A 12,096-nucleotide genomic window follows, 5' to 3' on the forward strand; every position below is an offset into this window, starting at 1 on the left:
TTGATATGTCTGATATAGGAAATTGAGGGAAGCCTCTGAAAAGTGGGCAGGCCCAGGTAAAGGGGCAGGTGATTTGGTCAAGAGCCGCCTCTCCCAATATTACATCATGACAAGGGTCCCTGCAAACATGTATTTTGGGTCAGAATTCTCAGGTAGTCCTGTCTGCTGCATAATGCAAATAAAGCTCTGTCTGGTCCATTTTCTAAATACATTGATGTCTGTAAATAAATTCGTTTTTCAGTTAACAGTTCAGTGACAAATCATGTTCATTCTATACAAAACGACCCAGGGCATGCCCTTTTCTTAATTTCTCGTTTAGGGCGTCAGCTCCACTGTCTGCCGGCCTGGTAATCTTCAGCTATTTACCCCCTGGCTGCCCTGGAACCATTGCTTTGACTGGGATTTTTCCAAGAGTATGACTCCACAGAGAAGCACTGATGGATGGTGTGCAGCTTGTTCTGCCTAGGGAGGCACCCATCTCCTCAAACTATAAAGGTTGTGTCGCTTTCAACGTGATTTTGATAGCCAAAGCCCAGCCTCTTCAAAAGGTGTTATCTGTGGCCTGTTTAACCTGCTTTCAGCTCTCTGATGTGGGGAGGGGATATGCTTCGGGAATAATGAAGTTGGACCATCCATGATAAACCCAGGGAAATCACAAAGAGTTTACATTAGGAAACCTCGTCATTATAATCTGTCCACCATAACAGCGGCCTCAGAAGTTCGTGGTGTTTCCATTTTGAAATGAGCCACCATGGATCTTCCATAGGACCTGCAGTTACCGACACATGGGCAGGGAGGACACAATCAATGTATGCTAGTTTTCATGAAATGAAAGAGCATTTAGGAAACATAAGAATTAGCCGATATATTCGATGTGACATATATGTGACAATTCTTAAAGCCTCAATCCTCCTAAGCACATAATGTACACTGGCTTGTCTGATACTTTCATTTCCATTTAGAGATTTTTCAGTGAAGTGTGTTCTGAAAATATATATAACAGACAGCATACCATAAAACACAAGACAATGCTGGCATGGCAACTTACTTTGCTGTGATGGAGACCTGCTCCAGAAATGTGTCTTTGCACATTCATAGATATGAATCTAGTTACAACCAATTTGGCCGACATGGTATTTTATCCTTTCATGATATAATAAAAAATGATGTTCGTTCCTGATTTATTTCAGTAATTTTACCATACAACCCAAAACATAAAGACACCAAGACACACCATGAACCATAATATAAAATCAAGGTAAATCACAGGAATCTGTAATTTGTGCAATCGTAATATGAACTTTGTCCATTTTTGCCTAATGGTCGGCTGATAATCGACAATATAATGCACAAAAGAACCAATGCAGAAGGTGCATTCTATATTGCAGTACAGAGATACATGATATGTGTAATAGTCATATTCCTGCAAGTGTGCAGCAAGCAAAGAATCCATCACATAAGCATTACCCATTTGATTGGGTCACTCACCTTGTGGCAGAGAGTAGCCCACAGTAAAATAAAAGCAGCTAAAATGCTATTATGTATAAGGAACATTCCATATAGCAGGGCGCAATAAAGGGATCCATACATTAATCAAATTCATACAGTTCAAAATGGGGGGTACCTTCAGTTGCAAACATAAGGGAATTATTCATATGGACACAAAACTGCCCTTGCAGCCTATCCTGATTACGTTTTAGTGGGTTATAAACTGCTGGAAGGGGGTCATATCTTAGCCAGAACCTTTAAGGGTGTTATGAAGAGGATCCTGCATCCTGCAATGTGGAAATCATTATAACTTGGACTGTCTAGCTGCATAAATGTAGTCTGCCAACTTCCGGGTAATAACATGTTATGGTCAGTAATGCTGGTAATGTCCTAGTGTAGACATCTAACAATAATCTTTCAGTTACAATAGTCAATAAATGCAGGACAAAAAGAAGCTTACTTGCAAGGTGATGGAAGTTAAAACTTTCATGTCTTCTGACACTTGCCTGAAAGATCTAGAGAGAGGGTAGTCAAAGAAATACATTTCATGCACTAATTGGTTCCATGTGATATAGGAAATACCCCCCCCCCCCCCAAGTCTGGTATTTCAGTTAACAGCCGTTAGCATATTCAGGGGCTTGTAGTATGGCTTTTGCCAAGGGCTGGCCTAGAAGGAATCATGGCATAGAAATGTCTATTGCCTAACAATCAAATACTGGCCAATTGACCACTACTTTTCTACCATTGTATATTTACCATGCATGACAGTTTTTAAGTAGAGATGTAAATTCACGTACACAATGTCCCAGCCTTGTTTCTCGCTTTGCATTCTTGTACCCACTCCCCATAACATATTCCACTACATGTGCACAAACTATAGGTACCAGAATGCAAAGAAATAAAGTGTATCTGGACTGGATAGGCCTCTTCACATGTGACGTTGGTCTTCTGGAGAGCGGTTGGTAGCATTCACAGCTCAGAGTGATGAGCACACATAAAACAATTGTGTGTACATCTGTCAATTTACAGTAGTTCTTCTATGTCTCTATACAGTCTTCAAGGTGCACAGTCAGACAGCGTGGGCACTTTGTACAGGAGGATTGTGACTATGATCAGCAGAATGTATATTTAAAGTTACGTCAATTTGACAAGCAATGTAAGAGGTGGTTCACATTGTCTCATGTGGGGCTACTTTCCCTCTACATGCACTCCTCCTTCTTTCACTACTCCCTCCCATTTCCCTTGTATTCCTCTTTTGCACTGTTCTTCTTATTTACCCTGTCTCTTTCTATCTCAGATTCCTTTTTCACCTTCTCTCTGTTCATCAATCTTTTTCCCTACTGAGTTTTCAAGCACAGAACCAGGCAGGGACGGTAAGAGTATATGTAGCATTTTACTAAATATGATGGCATTTTATGGTGTTTTGTTGCAAATGCAGTGGCATTTTTTTGTTGTTGTCAGCAGCAATATGGCACACACACACACATATATATAATCAATGACATTTGTGATGTCATCTTTGATGTCCTGAGTGTTAGTCTTAGCAGTGCACGGTGGTGGCGTGAGTTATGGTTGCTTAGCTTACCATAACTGGCAAATTTCAAGGGTTTTTCGGTTTTACTTGGAACCATAACGTCCCTTTGACAAAGTTTTTTCACTGAATTTCATAGGTTTTTAGTAGCGCAACTTAACCATAATGTCCCTTTAACAAAGTTTTTTCACTGAATTTCATAGGTTTTTAGCAGCGCAACTTAACCATAATGTCCCTTTAACAAAGTTTTTTCATTGAATTTCATAGGTTTTTATTAGTGCAACTTAACCATAACGTCCCTTTAACAAAGTTTTTTCACTGAATTTCATAGGTTTTTAGTAGTGCAACTTAACAATAATTACTTTGACTTTATATACATATCATATGGAACTGACTGAATCTCTTCTACTGTACTTGATATCCGCGAACGCATTTAATGTGCGCGGACATGTTCGAAGAACAGTACCACTACCTAAAAACTCTGGGGGGTATGTTTGATTGTTATATCATAACATAGGAACATTTAACAAATTCAAAAAGAAGCACACAAACACATTATATGTACTAATACATAAGAAATGTAACCCATAAATACAACACACTAACCATTCATTTAAATGCACTATGTTCTAAAATGGAATATACCACAAGAAAATAAATTGGTTTCCAACATAATTACCTCACAAATACGACAGAACTGAGAACAAGAGCAGACCCCCTGAGTACATAGGACATAGCTTACCTGAAATAGTAAGTGTACTTAATTTTATTCATATATTTATAAACTTTCAGTATTAGATAAAAAATATATTATCTTTTTTTTTCTCTCACAGAAATGTCTAGTACTCTGGAATGGCTAGAGGAACATTTCCCACATGAAGAAATGTCACAAGATAGTGAAACTAATGGTAAACACTTTATAATATAAACCATTTAATTATTATTATTTTGTATACATATAACATACATATATGTATATTTTTTTGTACAGAGCATACCAAAATAGAAAATACTTCAGAAAAACCTGTTATGGATAACACTTTTCACAGTATAGAAGAAAAAATGGATTTATTGTTGACTCATTTTAATAATTTGAAAACTTTTGTGGAAGATCATTTTAAACCAAAAACCTCGTACCATTGCCCCACATGTACTTGTCCCTCCTCACCATATCCCAGTCAATTATCCCCAAACCCTCTCCATAACCCAAAACGTTTTGATGAGACTTTCATCCCTTCTTCCCCTAATAACAATCATAATGAAACCCCTAATTCTCCTGTTTTTGTTTCTGTTTCTGCCTCACCTTCTCTGTCATAAATTATTAATATATGTTAAATAAAGTTGAATTTTTATATTGTGTTGTAAATAGTTTCGTTTTTTTTTTAAAAAAAACAATGTAGGTGTCCGCGGACAGTGCAGGTGTTCTGAAATGTTCGTAAATAAACGAAAATTGAGGTGTCCTGAAGAACATTATACCTGTTCGTACTGCTCGCTAGCAAGATAAAACAATTCTAAGAACACACGCGGTGTCCTGAAATGTTCGTAAAAAAAAAAATTAAAGTGGCCTAAAGAACACTCCGTAGTGTTCGCTAGCAAGTTCAAACTGTTCTAAGAAAACACGCGGTGTCCTGAATTGTTCGTAATTAAAGGAAAATGGAGGTTTCTTAAAGAACACTATACCTGTCCCTACTGTTCGCTAGCAAGTTGAAAATGTTCAAAGAACACAAATGGTGTCCTGAAATGTTCGTACATAAACGAAATTGAACCTGTCCTGAAGAACACTATATCTGTCCTTACTGTTCGCTAGCAAATTTAAACTGTTCTAAAAACACACGCAGTGTCCTGAAATGTTTGTTTCATGTGTGACGCAATTTTAATTAGTTCAGGACCCGAACAGTGTCCGTAGAACATCAACGCGCATGCGCTAACCAATCTCCGTGCATTTGGTGTCCTGCGGACATGCGCTTCCTTCGCGGACTTGTTCGCGAACGAATCATATGACTGCGCCCACGCTGATCGCGTGTTCTGAATGCGGACACTGTTCGGGTCCCCGAACAAATTAAAAGTACATTTTCAATTAATCCATAATATTTTTCAATACAATCTCACCATGGCACAAGTCCCACATAGTAATCCTGAGTTTCTACATACCTTTTGAAACTTTTCAAACTTTTATTTGTGTTCGATCTGTCCGCGGACCGCGCACAAGCACCCCTATAAAAGACCACACCCTAGAGCTTATTCTCATTGTGTTTCTGGCTATTCTTCGAAACACAGCGATTTTTGCTGCCACCTGCAGATTACACCATCATCGAGATGGCATCCCTGGCTGCTGAACTGCCACCTGGTGCTGCACCTGCTTCAGCACCACCCCCACCCCCTCCACCACCACCACCTCCCCAAGGGCCTGAAGAGGGGAACAGGAGTGAGGATGCGGAGGAGGAAGAAGAGGATGATGAGAATGAGGTAGAGGAAAACCCTACTACCCGCACTAGGCGTGAGTCTTGTGTGTGGCGGTTATTTACCATTCATGGGAATGTTCCTAAGGCTCGTGCGAACCGTGTCACGTGCAATGAGTGCAAAATGATACTCAGTCGCGGGAAGCACGGTAAGTACAGCTTTGGGACCACTGCTATGAAGCGACACCTGAGGTCATTTCACTCTGGGGCTATTCGCAGGGTTGTACCTTGCGAAGAACATAGCAGGTTGATTTCCTCTACTTCATCCTCTGTTTCTGATCCTGTCACCACAAGGACCACATCTGTGGGACAGCGTCTTCCTCAAGCTGCCTCACTGGCCATACAGAATGCTGATGACCTTTACCTTTCGAGGGTCACAGTTGTATGTATGTACTGTGACACAGTACTCTGCAGGGGGGAGCGACTTCGCAGTGCTTTTGAGACTATCGTCTCAAAGCACGAGAAGATCTGCTCACTACCCAAATAAAACCCACTCGACATCTTCCTCTCTCAGCTCTCCCTTTCTTATCCCTGTGGTTGTTGTCCCCCCCTTTACCTTCCTTTCCCCTCCTCTCCTAGTGTGTCATGTATAAAAAACCAAAATAAATACAAAACATCAAAAATCAAAAAAAGAAAATAAGGCTCTTTTCAGAGCCGCCTTTGACAGTTAAAAAATAGAAGTGAAAATAAATGAAGCAGGGCCGTTTGTATTATTTAGAAGTCCGCGGAAAGTTTGCGAACATTTAAAAAATTGGGTTGCTACCCCATCACAAACATTGCAATTTTCTCTGGGAGGAAGTGGTGGCTCTGAAAAGCGCTTTTGGGAGGTGTTTGTAAGTCAAAAATTATAAATGCTTAACACCTACTTCAAAATGGTTGTTGTAATTCCAAGAAAGGTCGCAATGCATTTTGTACATTTCTCAAAAAAATCTGATTGCCAGCATAAGTAAGATGGACTCCATCTCTGCGAAAAATGTATGTACTACGAAACATAATATTTTCATTGTGAAAAGAGGACATGCCAAAATCTCTTAGAAAGGCACAAACAGCCTTATTAACATTGCGCCTTGCTTTTTCCATTTGTGGACCAAATGAAGAAGAACAAAGCCACATTTGTCTCTGTGCAATCCGTGAAAATATCACTTGAGAATTAGGAAACATGTCCATAACCTTCCCAAGTCCTTCTTTCATAGCAAATTGCAAAACAATTCCAGTCACATGTCCTAAACTGTTCCCTCCACAATGAATTACAATTATGTCTGGATGTTGCTCTGTCTCCAAAGTAGCACAGAGAGGTAGCAAGTCCAACCACTTCATTCCACGTACTCCATGCCAGTGTACTTCCACATGTGGGAATCCAAGATCTACAGCTACTCCACAGCTTTCTGCATGCACCTTCAACCAATGTATCCACGAATCTCCCAAAATCCAAACAATCTGTTTTCTGAAACACACAGCCATAGCTATCTTGTGTTCTCTCAGCAAAAAGAGTATCTGAGAAACTCTCTCCTGGCACAACACACCCACTAAACTTTCCTGACCAATCCCTTTCAGTGCTTATTCTCATTTGCGTGACTTCTGAACCCAAAAATCCCCGGATGTAACTCCCGATGTCCGCGAACTACCGCCATGTCCGCGGACATATCGTAACATGAACAGCCCTTCTACCATTTCCACTTCACTCTCTCTGCTATTCCCTCATTGGATGTAGCTAAGAAAACACATGACCATGCACCAATCACATTCAAGACCTCTACATCTAACTGCATCATCATAGATCAGCACTGCAAATGTACTGTGAATCTCTCTGAGTACAAGTGTCATATCATTGGCAAGCACCGTCTACCAGAAATACTGTACAAGTCTCCAAGATTTCTACTTGCAGCTCCATGCATATCCATATGCATGAACACAAACTTCAGGTATGCATATTTTCTGTACAGTAGATGAACACATTTTCAAACAGACTTTTAGCTTGTGTAATCTGTAATATGAATTTACTGTATTTTTTTCAATTTCCTAAAATCAACTATCACTTATAAACCTTTATACTATTTACTTTCTTTATACACACACACTCAAATCATGTTAAACTAACATTTTTTAAATGAAATATATAGACTACATATATTCAAACAAAATTGCATGCAAGCACAATTTATGTTTAAATCTTTAAAAAATACTTATACAATTTCATATTTTTTTGTTTTTATTTATTTATTTACATAAATTACCTTAATTTAGACATGACATTGAGGCGCTATTACCTAAAACAGCTTACTTACAGAAATAGTGGTATTCACTGGTATATTATAAATTTCACAAGACATAGTAAAGATATTTTTTTTGCTACAGTTAGTCATTCAATACAATGTGTTCATTAAGAACATATCATATGTACTGAACTGATGCAATGCATCTTATGTAAATACATTAGTTTAATGGTTTTAAAGAAGGCACTGAGGATTTCAATTAAAAAAATCAATATCTAAATTAAAAACAGCGCTATATACAAACAAAGTTACTAATTTGAATTTTTTACAATTGCAGTGAAGACCAGTCTCCTGAAAAGAAGCAGCCGAATTCGAAGAACAAAGAAGAACTGAGAAGTTACCTGTTAATTTAAGAAAAAAAGTAAGTAGAATATCACCATAATATTTGTATTATTAATCAAACATACTATAACATTAATACAAGCTATTTCGGTGCCTAAAAATAGAGATTGTGTACCATTTTGTCCAAAAATCTCTATGTCTTAAACAGCGATTTACAGCCAGAATGGCCCACAAATTCCTATTTTTGGACACACAAATTACCCAACTGAATCGCTACAATTTTCATATTATAGAACAAACAACTGTTTTAATTGTATACATTAGATTTACTATTTGTACTTTTCGAACCACTAGCTTACTTTTTTTTTGTCATCTGAACCCCAGTTTAGTAACACCTAAATTCAAGAATACCTATCCCTACTAGTTGTAGTTCCCAATGCACAATCACACACCATTACATACATCTTTATTATCTTACACAAACACTCATGCACACAGCACACATACATTCCAGAACACCCCAACCCATATCTTCTTTATTTTTTTCAACAGACCCTAAAGAATGCCTACCAAAAGTCAAGTCCGTAGAAAGCAACGCAAAAGTAGAGCAAATGAAAATAAAAGTGTCCAACATAAGCATCCATCTCTAGCAGAATTTGTAAAAAAAGTTGAAACAAAACAGCTAATACAGTCATTTAGTGAAACACAAGAAGTTTCAAGTACAAAAACTTTGCCTCCTCTATCAAAATGTAAAACAAACCAAAAAACAATTAACAGAAAATCAGCTATCACTACAGATAAAACTACTTCTTCAAATTTTAATATAGTGCAAAATAAGCATACCAAGAAAAGTATTTTAGCCAAAATGTACCGTCAAGAAGTCCTTCAAAATCTTATAAAAACAGGAGAGAAATCAGGCACAATGCTGAAAACCTATCGTAGGAAATTAATCTTAGAAGTGTTGATGGACAGTGCAATTCTTCTCAAAAGAAAGTTATTTATTTTACTGTTAAACAAAATGAAACCATTAACAAAACTAATAACTAAATTACAAAAAAGACTTCTCAATAAGCGAAATGTCAACAGAAAGAACTTATTAAGTATCTGTGGAGGTGAATGGAATCACACTACGAGCACAGAACCATATTTTAATGAAGAAGCGTACAAACAAAAGCAAACAAATACAATTGCCATACATAGCAGTGGTCGAGGTTATGAAAAAGTGAATAATACCATAATGGAACAAGAAGTACTCCTTACAAAAATATGCCCTGAAAACTTAGAATTATCCCTCCATTCAACTGAATCAGAACGTCTAGTGTACAAATGGCCATGCACGTCAATGTGTAACATTCCCAAACAATGTTTCAAATCTTTACGCCAATTTCTCAATAAATGTGTAAAAAGCAAGGACAAAATCAAAATTAAATTACTGCAAAATATAGATACCTGTCCAGTGCGCAAGTACACAGGACTACAAGGACATTCATTGGCCTGCATTACAGGACCTACTTGTAAAACCACTTTCCATGATATCAAAAGGATATCAACACATCATTCAACTATAAGAAATCTAGTCTATAAACTGTACTATGCTAAAACTCCTGCTTTAGCACTAGCAAAGTTAAATAACATCCTTCTACATGGTACAACAAAAGACCTACTTGAAGAAATTCACTATATCCAGAAAAAATATTTTGGAAGTGAAAGCCATTTACAGAATGAAATAGCTTTAAGCCAATTAAGCAACAATTCTACACATGGCAACCTTTTGCTAAACACATCCAAAAAAGAAATACTAAAATTTAAAAGTACATCAGCTGAAGTACCAAACCATGTATGTGTATGTTGCCGTAGAACATTTTATAAAAGTAACACGAAAACTGTAGACCTATCATACAAAATAGAAGACAATGAAGATTCTAAATGGTTTGAATTAGCTCTCTACCTTGTAGCAGAAAACAAATACGAAATAACTGAGCCCTTAATACTTTGCAGTTACTGCACTACAAAACTTGAAAACAACGAAACTCCTTCACGCGCTATCACAAATAATTTGGAATTATACCCAGTACCAAAACCCCTACAACAACTTAATTTATATGAGAGCATCATAATTCAAACAGTACACCCATTTCAAGCAATAATACGCCTTCAACCAAAAACAGCAAAATTACCTCCCTCTGAATTGGTAAAAGGCATTCGTGGAAAAGTGGTTTATTTACCATTAAGTCTAAAAGAAAATGTGCATACTCTAGGAGTGCAACGTCCAATGCAACGTCCAATGCAGCAATCTTTGATTATGTTAGTAAATGGAGTACCTACAAAAGACAAAAAAATCCAATATCTTAAAGAGAATAATGAATATTACAAAGAAATTAATATTGAAGAAAACTTGAAAGATACAACTGAACTAATTCAAGAAACACAAGAAGCTGGTCAATTTGAGCTACTAGATCCTGCTACAATATCAAATACTTTAGACCATTATACAATTTATCCTTTGCACTGTAATGACACCGTAGAAGATGTACTTGAAACTTACCAAATGCGTCAAACAAAAGGATCGCCAATCAGCATATGGGAAAAAAGTATAGAAGCACATGCTTTTCCTCTACTCTTTCCTACTGGCAAAGGAGGAAGGTATGATGATAGACCTATTCAAATATCAGCTTCAGAATACCGCTCATTACGGATGTATTCTGAAGATCCCAGATTTAGACAAAATGTGGAATACATATTCCACCTACTCTTTGAAAGTGAACAAGCAACTTTATGTTACGGAGTTGCACACATATTAAAATCAGGATCCCACTTTCAAAATATGACAGCTACACAATTATTAGAAAAAGTGCAACAAAAGGATGAGGTTTTACAATGAAATATTACAAATCTATTAGCAAATATGCGTGGTACTAAAGAGTACTGGTTTCGACGTCATGGAGATGTACGTTGTATGATCAGAAACCTTGGCCCACCCACTTGGTTTGTTACATTAAGTTGTGCAGAATATGCATGGGAAGATTTACATGATTTCCTACGCATATCAAATAAAAACAAAACAAACATAGATATACTAACACCTGGAGAACTTTGTTCTTTGGATCCTGTTAATGTTTCAAGATATTTTCACCATCGCTTCATTGTTATGCTACATTTTATTTGTAATAAAACTGTTCCTCCCCTTGGAGAAGTGCAACACTTCTTTTGGAGAAAAGAATACCAAGCCAGAGGAGCACCACAAATCCACATGCTTTTATGGATTGAAGATGCTCCTAAATTTGGTCAAGACATTGATGCCACTGTTTTACAGTTTATTGAAAAATATGTCACTTGTGAAATTCCATCAGAAGCCACAAATAGTGATCTTCATGCACAAATTTTGCAATTTCAAAGACACAAATGTGGAAAATATTGTCGTCGCAAATACAAAAACAAAGGGAAATACTTCACCAAATGCCGATTTGGTTTTCCTAGACCAGTTACAAATACAGGTCAAGTGAACAACCTCATGTCTTCAGTTAGACATAGTGTTAAATGTAAGTCACTTAAAAATACATATTACATAAAAAGAAAAGAAGAAGAAAAATATATCAATGATTATAATGCAATCATTGCCCACTTATGGAATGCAAACATAGATGTGCAGTACATTGCAGACAATTCTACTGCAGTTGCACGATATGTCACAGCATACTTAACTAAAGCAGAAAAGACAGAGCTCCAAGACCTCTGGAATGACCTGTCATCAGATAAAACAGTATCTCAGAAATTATACAGCTTGGGCATTAAAATGCTCACCCATAGAGAATGTCGATCATATAAAGCAGCTGATCGTTTAACTGGTACTGCATTGTATGGTAAATCTGAAAATATAGTATGGCTAAGTCTTGGTCCAGCTAAATCTAGAAAAAGAGTTCTAAAATCATGTGAAGATATAGAAACAATAGCCAAACATGATCCCAACAGCCAAGACATTTTAAAAAACAATTTATTGGACACATACTACCCAAACAGAAGTAATACCTTGGAAAACAGGTGTCTATACCACATAGCCCAAAAC

The sequence above is a fragment of the Ambystoma mexicanum genome, chromosome 3q (assembly GCF_040938575.1).
Source record: "Ambystoma mexicanum isolate Mex_15411 chromosome 3q, UKY_AmexF1_1, whole genome shotgun sequence".
Lineage (NCBI taxonomy): Eukaryota > Metazoa > Chordata > Amphibia > Caudata > Ambystomatidae > Ambystoma > Ambystoma mexicanum.